General features: G+C 39.6%; 1 protein-coding gene and 1 pseudogene across 2 annotated transcripts in view; both read left to right on the top strand.

The window, feature by feature from the left end:
* The window catches only part of LOC112828530 (protocadherin-11 X-linked), a 639,354-nt gene that overhangs the window by 599,371 nt on the left and 27,771 nt on the right, over window positions 1-12,212 (top strand). The window lies entirely within an intron of this gene.
* Window positions 7,551-8,978, top strand: LOC112828586 (actin, cytoplasmic 2-like; annotated as a pseudogene).

The following is a 12,212-nucleotide window of genomic DNA, read 5'->3' on the forward strand; positions in this document are numbered from 1 at the left end:
AGAGAGAGAGCAGAGGGAGAAGCAGGCTCCCAGGGATGCAGGACTTGATCCCAGGACCCTGGGATCATGACCTGAGCTGAAGGCAGATGCTTAACCATCTGAGCCACCCAGGCACCCAGCTTTTGCTTATTTTGATGGAGTTTTCTGTGCCTCCTGGATCTGGATGTCTGTCTCCTTTTCTAGATTAGGGAAGTTTTCAGCTATAATTTCCTCAAATAAATTTTCTTCCCCTTTTCTCTTTTTCAGTGATTCCTATAATATGATTTTTATTACATTTGATGGAGTCACTGATTTCCCTAATTCTATTCTCATGTTCTATAATTCTTCTGTCTCTTATTTATTCAGCTTCATTATTTTTCATTATTTTGCCTTCTATATCACTTATCAATTCCTCTGCTTCTTCCAGCCTTGTGTTCATTGCATGAAGCCTGTTTCCAATTCCAGTTATTGCATTCTTCATTTCTTTTCTTTTCTTTCTTTTCTTTCTTTCTTTCTTTCTTTCTTTCTTTCTTTCTTTCTTTCTTTCTTTCTTTCTTTCTTTTTTCTTTCTTTCTTTCTTTCTTTCTTTCTTTCTTTCTTTCTTCTTTCTTTCTTTCTTTCTTTCTTTCTTTCTTTCTTTCTTTCTTTCTGCATTCTTCATTTCTGACTGTTTTTTAACTCTTTTATGTTTGTGGTAAGGGTCTCCCTGATGTCTTCCATTTGTTTCCCAAGCCCAGTGAGTATCTTTATGATTTAAATTTAAATGCTCCATCAGATATGTTACTTATATCTGTATTGCTCAGATCTCTGGCCATGAAATTACCTTGTTTTTTAATTTAACATGAATTCCTCCATCTTGGCATTTTGTCTAATTCTCTGCCTTCTTCTCTGTGTTAGAAAAGCCAGTTAAGTGTCTTGCTCTTGAGAGTAATAGTTTTAAGAAGAAGAGGTCCAGGGCTTAGTGCTTCAAGGAGTGTCTCTTGTCTGTGCTGCATGTGCTCTGCTGTTGTGTTTTGACTACTCTATCCTTCAAACCAGTCATGTGCTGAGGTTCCCCTTGCCTGCAGTGGGCAGTGTTTTGTTCTTGGACAGAATGTGGGAGTCTTAACTAGGTGTACTCCTGTCTTCTTCTTAAATGAGACCTGATACTATTTCCACTGGAACTGGTTGGGAGATGTGGTGTGGGCATGGGCTTGTGTTGGTCTTCTAGGGGAAGAGCCTGTTGAACTGGAACTGAGTCAAGCTTGACTGAGAAGGACAATCCCATCAGCATGCAAGGTTGTGGGATTTGGTGTAAGTTAGGTAGTTGTGCGGGTGCTGTGCTGCTTTCAGCAGATGATCCTCTGTTTATGACTAGGGGAAGGAGAGGGATATGGAGCAGGCCAGCTCCTTTGTCCATGAATGCTACCTCTCAGGGAAACACTCCAAGAAGAATGAATAATCTCCCCGCTGTGTGTCCCAAACATTTTTCAGATCACTGTTTCCACACTGCCTCTGGGTTGTTTGCCTGCCTTCTCTTCAGGAGCAGGACAGTGCCCTCAGGGCTCTATCCCAGCTAAGTCTGCTTACATTTAAACTCCAGGCACTAAGCCCCTCACTTTTGCAAGCACTCACAAAAATCAACCTCTCTTGTTTTGGCCAGTGGCTTTGGGGAAATGTTCTCCTTATGCATGTCCCTGTGTTCTCTACTCTCTCTTGTCCTTTTCTGCGACCACAGCTCCTTCACCTCCACAACACCTGTGATCTGTTTCTCCCTTAAACCATATCTCTGTATTTCTTACCATTTTGATGTGATCTCTTCTCACCCTTTAGTTTGGAGTTTGTTCTGTCAGTCTTCAGGTTAATTTTGGGGGTATTTAGAATGATTAAATATTTATCTAGTTGTGTTCATGGGAATAGTTGAGCCCAGGGTCTTCCTACTCTGCTGCCATCTTCCCCATTTGGGAACATATGCAAATCTTAATATATTTTAAATAATAAAAAACACACAGAATATGTTTGTTGATGTTAATGGAATTAAAATATTAACATTAAGAGATGTAGAAAAAAATCACAATATTGGGAAAATAATATACTTCAATGAGACAAAAAGGAAATAAAAAAGCAAATCAGCAAGTATTTTAAACTGAAATGTAATAAAAATGCAATATATCAAAATTAAGAAAATCCAACTAAATAAAAGTGTATTCAGAGGAAAAGGTATAACTTTAAATGATTGTATTAGAAAAGAAGAGAGGACTACACTTAATGGTCCAAGATATTACCTTAAGAAGCTAGAAAAAGAAATACAAAGTAAGCCCAAAGCATGTAGAAGGAAATAAAAAAAAAAAAGCTCACTAAAATAGAAAAAATTCAAGAAAATAAACAAGCCAAACACTTGTTCTTTGAAATCACTAATAAAATTGATATAGCCTTAGCTAGACCTATTAAGAAAAAATACAGGGAACAAAAATCATCAGTATCAGGAACAAAAGAGTATCCATCTCCTCAGATCCTACAGACAGTAAAAAATAATTAGAATAATTATATACAACTTTTTCCCCAACAAGTTGGACAATTTAGTAGAAATAGACAAATTCCTTGAAAGACATAATCTACCAAAGCTCTATCAAGAAGATAATACACAATCTGAATAGTTTTGTACCCATTACAGATATTAAATTTTTTTGTTACAAATCTTCCCACAAGGAAAATATAAAGCCCATATGGCATCCAAAGTAAATTTTAGCAAATGCATAAGGAAAAAGGGTAATAATCCTACACAAACTTTTTTCAAAAAATATGAGTGAGGAAAGTTTTACAACTCATTTAAGGTACCAGCATTATTTTGACACCAAAATCCAGGAAAATATATTATAAAATGAAAGAACAAAAGAGCTATAGGCAATATTCCTCATGAATACACAAAAGCCCTTTTAAAATATTAGCAAATCAAATCTAACAATCTAAAACAGCGAGATATATATTAGGGAATAAAGTATATCCCAGCAATCCATGGTTTGTTTAATATTCAGAAATCTGACTATGTAATTCACCCCAGTAACAAAGTAAATATAGTACCTTAACTTATAATGGTAAGAGTAAAAGCAATGTCATGGACTTGGCTCCTTCATAATTATTTTGAAACCAAAGTTTTGTCACAATAGTGTGTAAATGCAGGTTCATTATTATAGCCTACATGTAACTGAGTCACTAGGAAACTTAATGAGTTAATGAGAGACTAAAAAGTTGAGATTACACCTATGTCCCTTTCTTAGTAAAAGAAAGTACATGTATATGTACTGAATTGCACTTAAGTTGTGTACATATGGATGCACAATAAAATCCATGTTTGAGAAGGAGGATACATTTTAATAGTGAGGAAATAATTTTAAGAAAAAATGTATTGAAGTAAGCTAGTTAATTCAGTGAATGTTTCCTTATATGTTATCTTAATCTGCTAGCCTACATACAATTCATACATTTGATCTATTTCTTTTGTTTGTTTGTTTCATTTATTTCTGTGCCCATTTATCAGGAATCATTTTTGGTTTATTTCCCTCATTTGAAAAAAAGTACTGCCTTTTGAAAAAGACTTTCTCTTCACTTAAGGTCACAATTAACTGTCCAAAGGACTATTCACACTAGCTTACTGAATATCTCTCCATACCTATTTCTTTCATATATTTCTGTCATCCCCACTACTCTATGGATGTGGTCTCTCTCCACCATGCCCACTGCAATTATGTCCTATCTTTACATGTACACAGAAACAATCTCTTTTACTCTGTTAACACAACCCATACTTTATTTACCAACTTTCTCTTAAATGAAGTAAATTGGCTGTCATTTAAAAAATCGCATACAGGGGAAGGAGTTGAGATGGTGGATTAGTAGGGCAGCCCTGAGATTGCTCTATCTCTCCAAACACAGCTAGATCGATATCAAATCATTTTGAACAACTAGGAAATTGATCAGAGGATTAAGAAAACAATCTGCACAATTAGAGGGAGAGAACATGGCAGGTGCGAGGTTTGTAGATGTGAGTTGGGAGAGACAAGAGTAGTGGTGCAGCCGAAGTGTGGGAACCTTTTTCACAGAGCAAAATCAGGGATAGAGGGAAGAGAGTGGGACAGAAAGTAGTGCATAGGGTTCACCCACAGTGTTCTGGTGTGGGTATCCCCTGGGTTGCAAGGGAAGAGAACGTTCCCCTTCCTGAAATGCATTTGGAAGAGGGTATTTTGTCTCTCCAAGGACAATAACGCACCAGGTGGTATTGAGAGGCCATTCAACAGCAGGGGACAGAGGCTCTAGCAGAGGAGAGATAAACGTAACAGCTTTTTGCTCTTTTTCAGCATAGACTCCAGGCACTTGAGCAGGCATACAACTGCTTTTCTGGGACAGAAAGCTGCCAGGCATAGCACTGCAAAGCTCTCCTCTGGGGGAAGGGAGCAGGTCCTCATGCTGCCAGATACTTTGAGATTTGTTGTTTTGAATCCCAGTTGCCAGCCAGAGATAAAACACAGGATAACTGTGGCATGGGGTGTACTGATGGCTTGGCACAGACAGGTTGAGGGCAGGGACCTGATGAAAGCCTGGGACACAGAAAAATGTTCACTTTTCTGTGAGGGCCTCCTGAACAGCTGATGCCATGAGTTCCCCTCCTGGTGATGAGAGGGTGGGTTGATGCCATCTTCCACCCCTCCCCATCCTCCCCAGCATGGTTAGACTTTCAGAGAGAAACACAGTGCCTCCATGGGAGGCTAGAGTTGCATACACCAAACCTCACCCCACCTGCACCTGGAAGGGAATTCTTTATTAGGTGGGTCTGACTGTGAGCCAGCCAGTGGGCCTCTCCCTCAGAAAACCAACACAAACCCTCTGTATGAATCAAGGCTACTGATCACAGAGTGCTTCAAAGCACCCACATCAGTTCTGGTGGAAATAGAACTAGGCTTTTCTCTTTCTTTCTTTCTTTCTTTCTTTCTTTCCTTCTTTCTTTCTTTCTTTCTTCTTCCTTCCTTCCTTCCTTTTGTCTTTTAATTTTAATTTTTTTACTTTTTATTTTTTACTTTTTTATATTTATTTTTTAAATTTCTAAATAATTTTCCTTGGCATCAGGCTCAAAGATGTTGATCATTTGCTGGCTTGCTTGTTTGTTTCCTTTTCTCATTTTTTTGGATCAGGCTTTTTATTTTCCCTTTTTCTTTTTACCTTCTTTATTTCTTTTTCTTTGGAATCAGGCTTATAGTTCATTGTTTGCTTTTTTGTTCATTTTCTTTTTCTCTTTTCTTGGACCAAGCTTGCTTTCTTTAAATCAGGCTTATCATAACAAACAAATCAGTGCAGATAGTTAAAAGTCCAGACACTCCCCTCTGCAAGCAAGGAGGAACTCTGTAGAGGACTGACCTGTGTGAAAGAGCAACCAAAACACAACAGCAGAGTACACAAAGAATACACCAGAAATATTTCCTGAAGCACCAAACCCTGGACAGTGGAGGACCCATTCTTAATATACAGTGTTACTCTGAGGAGCAGAAAACTTAAGTTTCATAACATGCAAAAGACAGAAATCTAGACATAATGACAAGATGGAGGAATTTTCTCATAAAGGAAAATCAAGAAGAAATCACAGCGAGGGATTTGCTCAAAACAAATATAATCAATATATCTGAAGAAGAATTTAGAACAACAGTCATAAGAATACTAGTTGGGCTTGAAAGAAGTAAAGAAGACAACAGAGAAACCCTGGCTGGAGAGAGAACAGATGTAAAAACTAGTAAAGCTGAAATAAAGAATTCTATAACTGAGATGCAAAATCGATTGGCTGTAATCACTAAGAGAATAAAAGAAGCAGGGGAACAAATAGGTAATACCTGAAGATAAAATTATGGAAAATAATGAAGTTGAAAAGAAGAGGGAAGGAAAACCATTAGATCATGAATATAGAGTTAAGGAACTCAGTGATTCTGTAAAGCAAAATATCAGTTCCATAAGAGTCCCAGAAGAAGAAGAGAAGGAAAAAAGCGATAGAGGGTCTATTTGAACAAATTATAGCTGAGAATTTCCCTAATCTGGATATAGAAATAGGCATTCAAGTCCAGGAGGTACAGAGAATGCCCCTCAAAATCAACAAAAACAGGTCAACACCAAGACATATCATTGTGAAACTTGGAAAATAAAAAGATAAAGAGAGAATTTGGAAAGCAGCTAGGAAAAAAAAAAACAGGTCCTTCACCTATAAAGGTAGACCCATAAGGCTAGTAATAGACCTGTGCACAGAAACTATGCAGGCCAGAAGAAAGTGGCATGATATAGTCAATGTGCTAAATGGGAAAAATATGCAGCCAAGAATAATTGATCCAGCAAGGCTGTCATTCAGAATAGGAGAGGTAGAGTTTCAAAGGAAAGCAAAAACTAAAGGAGTTCATGAACACTAAACCAACTTTGTAAGAAATATTAAAGGGGACCCTTTGAGCTGGAAAGAGAAACCAAAGGCAACAAAGACTAAAGAGGAAAAGAGACTATCTATAGGAACATCAAATTTACAGGTAATACAATGGCACTAAATTCATATCATTCAGTAATAACTCTGAATGTAAATGGACTAAACGCTCCAATCAAAAGACATAGAGTATCAGAAAGGATTCAAAAAAAAGATCCAATCATATGTTGTTCACCAGAGACTCGTTTTAGACCCAAAGACACCTCTAGATAGAAAGTGAGGGGGTAGAGAACCATCCATCACGCTAATGGACATCAAAAGAAAGCTGGAGGAGCCATACTTACATGAGAAAATCTAGATTTTAAACCAAAGACCATAATAAGAGATGAAGGAGGGCACTATGTCATAATTAAGATGTTTTCCAACAAGATCTAATGATTGTAAATATTTATACCACTAGCTTGGGAGTAACCAAATATATAAATCAATTAGCAAACTTAAAGAAACTCATCGATTATAGTACAAAAATAGTAGGAGACTTTAACATCCCACTCACAGCAATGCACAGATTATCAAAACAGAAGATCAACAAGGAAACATGTGCTTTGAAAGATACATTGGATCAGTTGGCCTTAACAGATATACTCAGAGCAATTCATCATAAAGCAGCAGAATACACATTCTTTTCAAGTGCACATGGAATAGTCTCCAGAATAGATCACATACTGGGTTAGAAATCAGGTCTCAACCAATACAAAAAGACCTGTATGTCTTTGTATGTAACATGCATATTTTCAGGTCACAATGTTATGGAACTATAAGTAAACCCCAAGAAAAAATTTGGAAAGACCACAAATATGTGAAGGTTAAAGAACACCCCACAAAATAATGATTGGGTTAATGAGGAAATTAAAGAAGGAATAAAAAAATACATAGAAGCAAATGAAAATGAAAACACCACAGCCCAAAGCCTTTGGGATGCAGCAGAGGCAATCCAAAGAGGGAAGTCATAGCAATACAGGTCTTCCTCAAGAAGCAAAAAGAGTCTCAAATAAACAATCTAAGCTGACACCTAAAGGAGCTGGAAAAGCAAATAAAGCCTAAATCCAGCAGAAAAGGGGAAATAATTAAAATCAAAGCAGGGCTCACTCGCCGCACCCGGCCCGCGCTCCACGTTCTCCTGCAGCTGGTCCTTCGCGTCCACTGCAGCCGCCTCCACCGACCGCAATGGAAGAGGAGATCGCCGCCCTCGTCATCGACAATGGCTCTGGCATGTGCAAGGCGGGCTTCGCTGGGGATGACGCTCCCCGGGCCGTGTTCCCGTCCATCGTCGGGCGACCCCGACACCAGGGTGTGATGGTGGGCATGGGCCAGAAGGACTCCTACGTGGGCGACGAGGCCCAGAGCAAGCGGGGCATCCTGACCCTCAAGTACCCCATCGAGCATGGCATCATCACCAATGGGACGACATGGAGAAGATCTGGCACCACACCTTTTACAACGAACTGCGAGTGGCCCCCGAGGAGCACCCCGTGCTGCTGACCGAGGCCCCCCTGAACCCCAAGGCCAACCGCGAGAAGATGACTCAGATCATGTTCGAGACCTTCAACACACCGGCCATGTACGTGGCCATCCAGGCTGTGTTGTCCCTGTACGCCTCTGGCCGCACCACTGGTATTGTCATGGACTCTGGGGACGGGGTCACCCACACTGTGCCCATCTACGAGGGGTACGCCCTGCCCCACACCATCCTGCGTCTGGACCTGGCTGGCCGGGACCTGACGGACTACCTCATGAAGATCCTCACGGAGCGTGGCTACAGCTTCACCACCACCGCCGAGCGGGAAATCGTGCGTGACATCAAGGAGAAGCTGTGCTATGTGGCCCTGGATTTCGAGCAGGAGATGGCCACGGCTGCGTCGTCGTCCTCCCTGGAGAAGAGCTACGAGCTGCCCGAGGGGCAGGTGATCACCATCGGCAACGAGCGGTTCCGCTGCCCGGAGGCTCTCTTCCAGCCTTCCTTCCTGGGTATGGAGTCCTGTGGCATCCACGAGACCACCTTCAACTCCATCATGAAGTGTGATGTGGACATCCGGAAGGACCTCTACGCCAACACGGTGCTGTCTGGCGGGACCACCATGTACCCCGGCATCGCCGACAGGATGCAGAAGGAGATCACAGCTCTGGTGCCCAGCACGATGAAGATCAAGATCATTGCTCCTCCTGAGCGCAAGTACTCCATGTGGATCGGGGGCTCCATCCTGGCTTCACTGTCCACCTTCCAGCAGATGTGGATCAGCAAGCAGGAGTATGACGAGTCAGGTCCCTCCATCGTCCACCGCAAATGCTTCTAAATGGACTGCGAGCAGATGCGTAGCATTTGCTGCATGAGTGAATTCCGGAGTATAAGTTTGCCCTGGCAAATGTATACACCTCATGCTAGCCTCATGAAACTGGAATAAGCCTTTGAAAAGAAATTTGTCCTTGAAGCTTGTATCTGATATCAGCACTGGATTGTAGAACTTGTTGCTGATCTTGACCTTGTATCCAAGTTAACTGTTCCCTTGGTATATGTTTAATACCCTGTACATATCTTTGATTTAAACCCTTAGCACATGCGGCTCGGTCAGTTCGTGGCTGAGGTTGAGAACACGTTGATGGAAGAGAAATCCATTGATTGGAGAATCTGCAAGACCATGAGGTTCTTGATCTGTGCAGGGTATTAATGTCTAAGAGCTGCCTATTCCAGGATTTCTCTAGAGGCTGGCAAGAGTCCTGAATGAGTTGTCATTTCTGTCTTGCCGGTCTAACAGGGTTGGGAAGGTCCGAGCCTTAGGACCCACTTTTCCTTTCTTACCCGATGTTTTCCTGCCAGAACACCGTGGGTTGTTAATTGCCTTGAGTTGGAAAACGGTTTGCATTTACAACTGTAAATTTATTCATCCTTTTAATTTATGTAAGGTTTTTGTACACAATTCTCAATTCTTTAAGAGATGACAACAAATTTTGGTTTTCTACTGTCATGTGAGAACATTAGGCCCCAGCAACGTGTCATTGTGTGAGGAAATAAAAGTGCTGCAGTAAAAAAAAAAAAAAAAAAAAAAAATCAAAGCAGGAATAAATGATAGAGAAATTAAAAAAAAAAACAGAACAGATCAATGAAACTAGGAGCTGGTTCTTCAAAGAAATTAACAAGATTGATAAACACCTAGCCAGAATTATCAAAAAGACAAAAGACCCAAATAAATAAAATCATGAATGAAACAAGAAAGATCACAGCCAACACAGAAGAAATACAAACAATTATAAGAGAATATTATGAGCAATTATATGCCAACAAATTTGACAATCTGGAAGAAATGGATAAATTTCCAGAAACATAAACTACCAAAACTGAAACAGGAAGAAATAGAAAACCTGAACAGACCCATGACCAGCATAGAAACTGAATTTATAATAAAAAACCTCCCATCAACAAAAGTCCAGCACTGGATGGCTTCCCGGGGGAATTCTACCAAACATTTAAAGAAGAATTGTACCTATTCTTCTGAAGTATTGCAAAAAACGGAAATGGAAAGAAACCTTCCAAACTCATTCTATAAGGCCAACATTACCTTGATTCCAAAACCAAACAAAGACCCTATTAAAAGGTTGAACACTACATTAAAAACAAATGATGTACTACATGTTAGCTAACTGAACATAATAAAAAATAAAATAAAATAAATAAAAGGAAAATTAAAGACCAGTATCCCTGATGAACATGGATGCCAAAATTCTTAACAAGGTACTAGCTAATAGGATCCAACAGTACATAAAAACCAAGTTGGATTTATTCCTGTTCTTCGGGGGTGGTTCAAAATCCACAAAACAAAAAAATGTGATACATCACATTAGTACAGTAAAGTATAAGAACCACATGATCTTCTCAATAGATGCAGAAAAAAGCATTTGAAAAAATTACAGCAGGTTTTCTTCATAAAAACCCTCCACCATGTAGGGATAGAGGGAAAATACTTCAACATCATAAAGGCCATGTACAAAAGACCCACAGCTAATATCCTCAATGGGGAGAACTGAGAGCTTTTACCCTAAAGTCAGGAACATGGCAGGGATGCCCACTCTCACCACTGTTGTTCAGCATAGTACTAGAAGTCTTAGCCCCAGCAATTAGACAAAAAAAAAAAAAGGAAATAAATGACATCCAAATTGACAAAGAAGAAGTCAACCTCCCACTATTCACAGATGAAATGATAATCTAAGTAGAAAATCTGAAAGACTCCACCAAAAAATTACTATAACAGATTCATGAATTTAGAAAAGTCACACCATATAAATCAGGGTATGGAAATCTTTTGCCTTTGGGGGACCTGGGTGGCTCAGTCGTTAAGCATCTGCCTCCGGCTCGGGTCATGATCCCAGGGTCCTGGGATTGAGTCCCACGTCGGGCTCCCTGCTCAGTGGGGAGCCTGCTTCTCCCTCTCCCACTCCCCTGCTTGTGTTCCCTCTCTTGCTGTGTCTCTCCCTGTAAAATAAATAAATAAAATCTTTAAAAAAAAAGAAAGAAATCTTTTGCCTTTTTTTATAGCAATAATGAAGCAGCAGAAAGAGAAATCAAGGAATTGATCCCATTTACAATTGCACCAAAAACCGTAAGATACTTAGGAATAAACCTAACCAAAGAGATAAAAGATCTGTATGCTGAAAACTACAGAACACTTATGAAGGAAATTGAAGAAGACACAAAGAAATGGAAAAAGCATTCCATGCTCATGGGATGGAAGAACAAATATTGTTCAAATGTCTGTACTACCCAAAGCAATCTACATATTTAATGGAATCCTTATCAGAATACCACCAGCATTTTTCACAGAGCTGGAACAAACACTCCTAAAATTTCTATGGAACCAGAAAAGATTCTGAATAGCCAAAGTAATGTTGAAAAGGAAAAGCAAAGTTGGTGGCTTCACAATCCCAGACTTCTGTACTACAAATCTGTAATCATCAAGAGAGCATGGTACTGGCACATAAACAGAAACATAGACTAGTGGAACAGAATAAAGAACCCAGAAATGGACCAACAACTACATGGTCAACTAATCTTTGAAAAAGTAGGGAAAGAATATCCAATGGAAAAAAGATAGTCTCTTCAACAAATGGCATTGGGAAAATTGGACAGCAACATGCAGAAGAATGAAACTGGACCACTTTCTTTCACCATACACAAAAATAAATTCAAAATGAATGAAAGATCTTAATGTAAAACAGGAAACCATCAAAATCCTAGAGGAGAAATCCAGCAGCAATCTCTTTGACCTCAGCCACAGCAACATCTTTTTAGACACATCCCCAGAGGCAAGGGAAACAAAAGGAAAAATGAACTATTGGGACTTCATCAGGATAAAGACTTATGCACAGTGAAGGAAACAATCAATAAAACTAAAAGGCAACCGACAGAATGGGAGAAGCTATTTGGAAATGACATATCAGATAAAGGGTTATCCAGAGTCCATAAAGATCACAATAAAATCAACACCCAAAAAATGAATAATCTAGTCAATGGGCAGAAGACATGAACAGACATTTCTCCAAGGAAGACATACAAATGGCTAAGAGACACATGAAAAAATGCTTAAATCACTCAACATCAGGGAAATACAAATCAAAACCACAATGAGATACTACTTCACACCTGTCAGAATGGCTAAAATTAACAACTCAGGAAAGAAAACAGATGTTGGCATGGATGTGGACAAAGCAGATCCATTTGCACTGTTGTTAGAAATGCTACACGGTACAGCTGCTCTGG

This window comes from Callorhinus ursinus, unplaced genomic scaffold (assembly GCF_003265705.2).
Source record: "Callorhinus ursinus isolate GAN/ISIS: 27379988/994484 unplaced genomic scaffold, GSC_fseal_2.0 scaffold40, whole genome shotgun sequence".
NCBI lineage: Eukaryota > Metazoa > Chordata > Mammalia > Carnivora > Otariidae > Callorhinus > Callorhinus ursinus.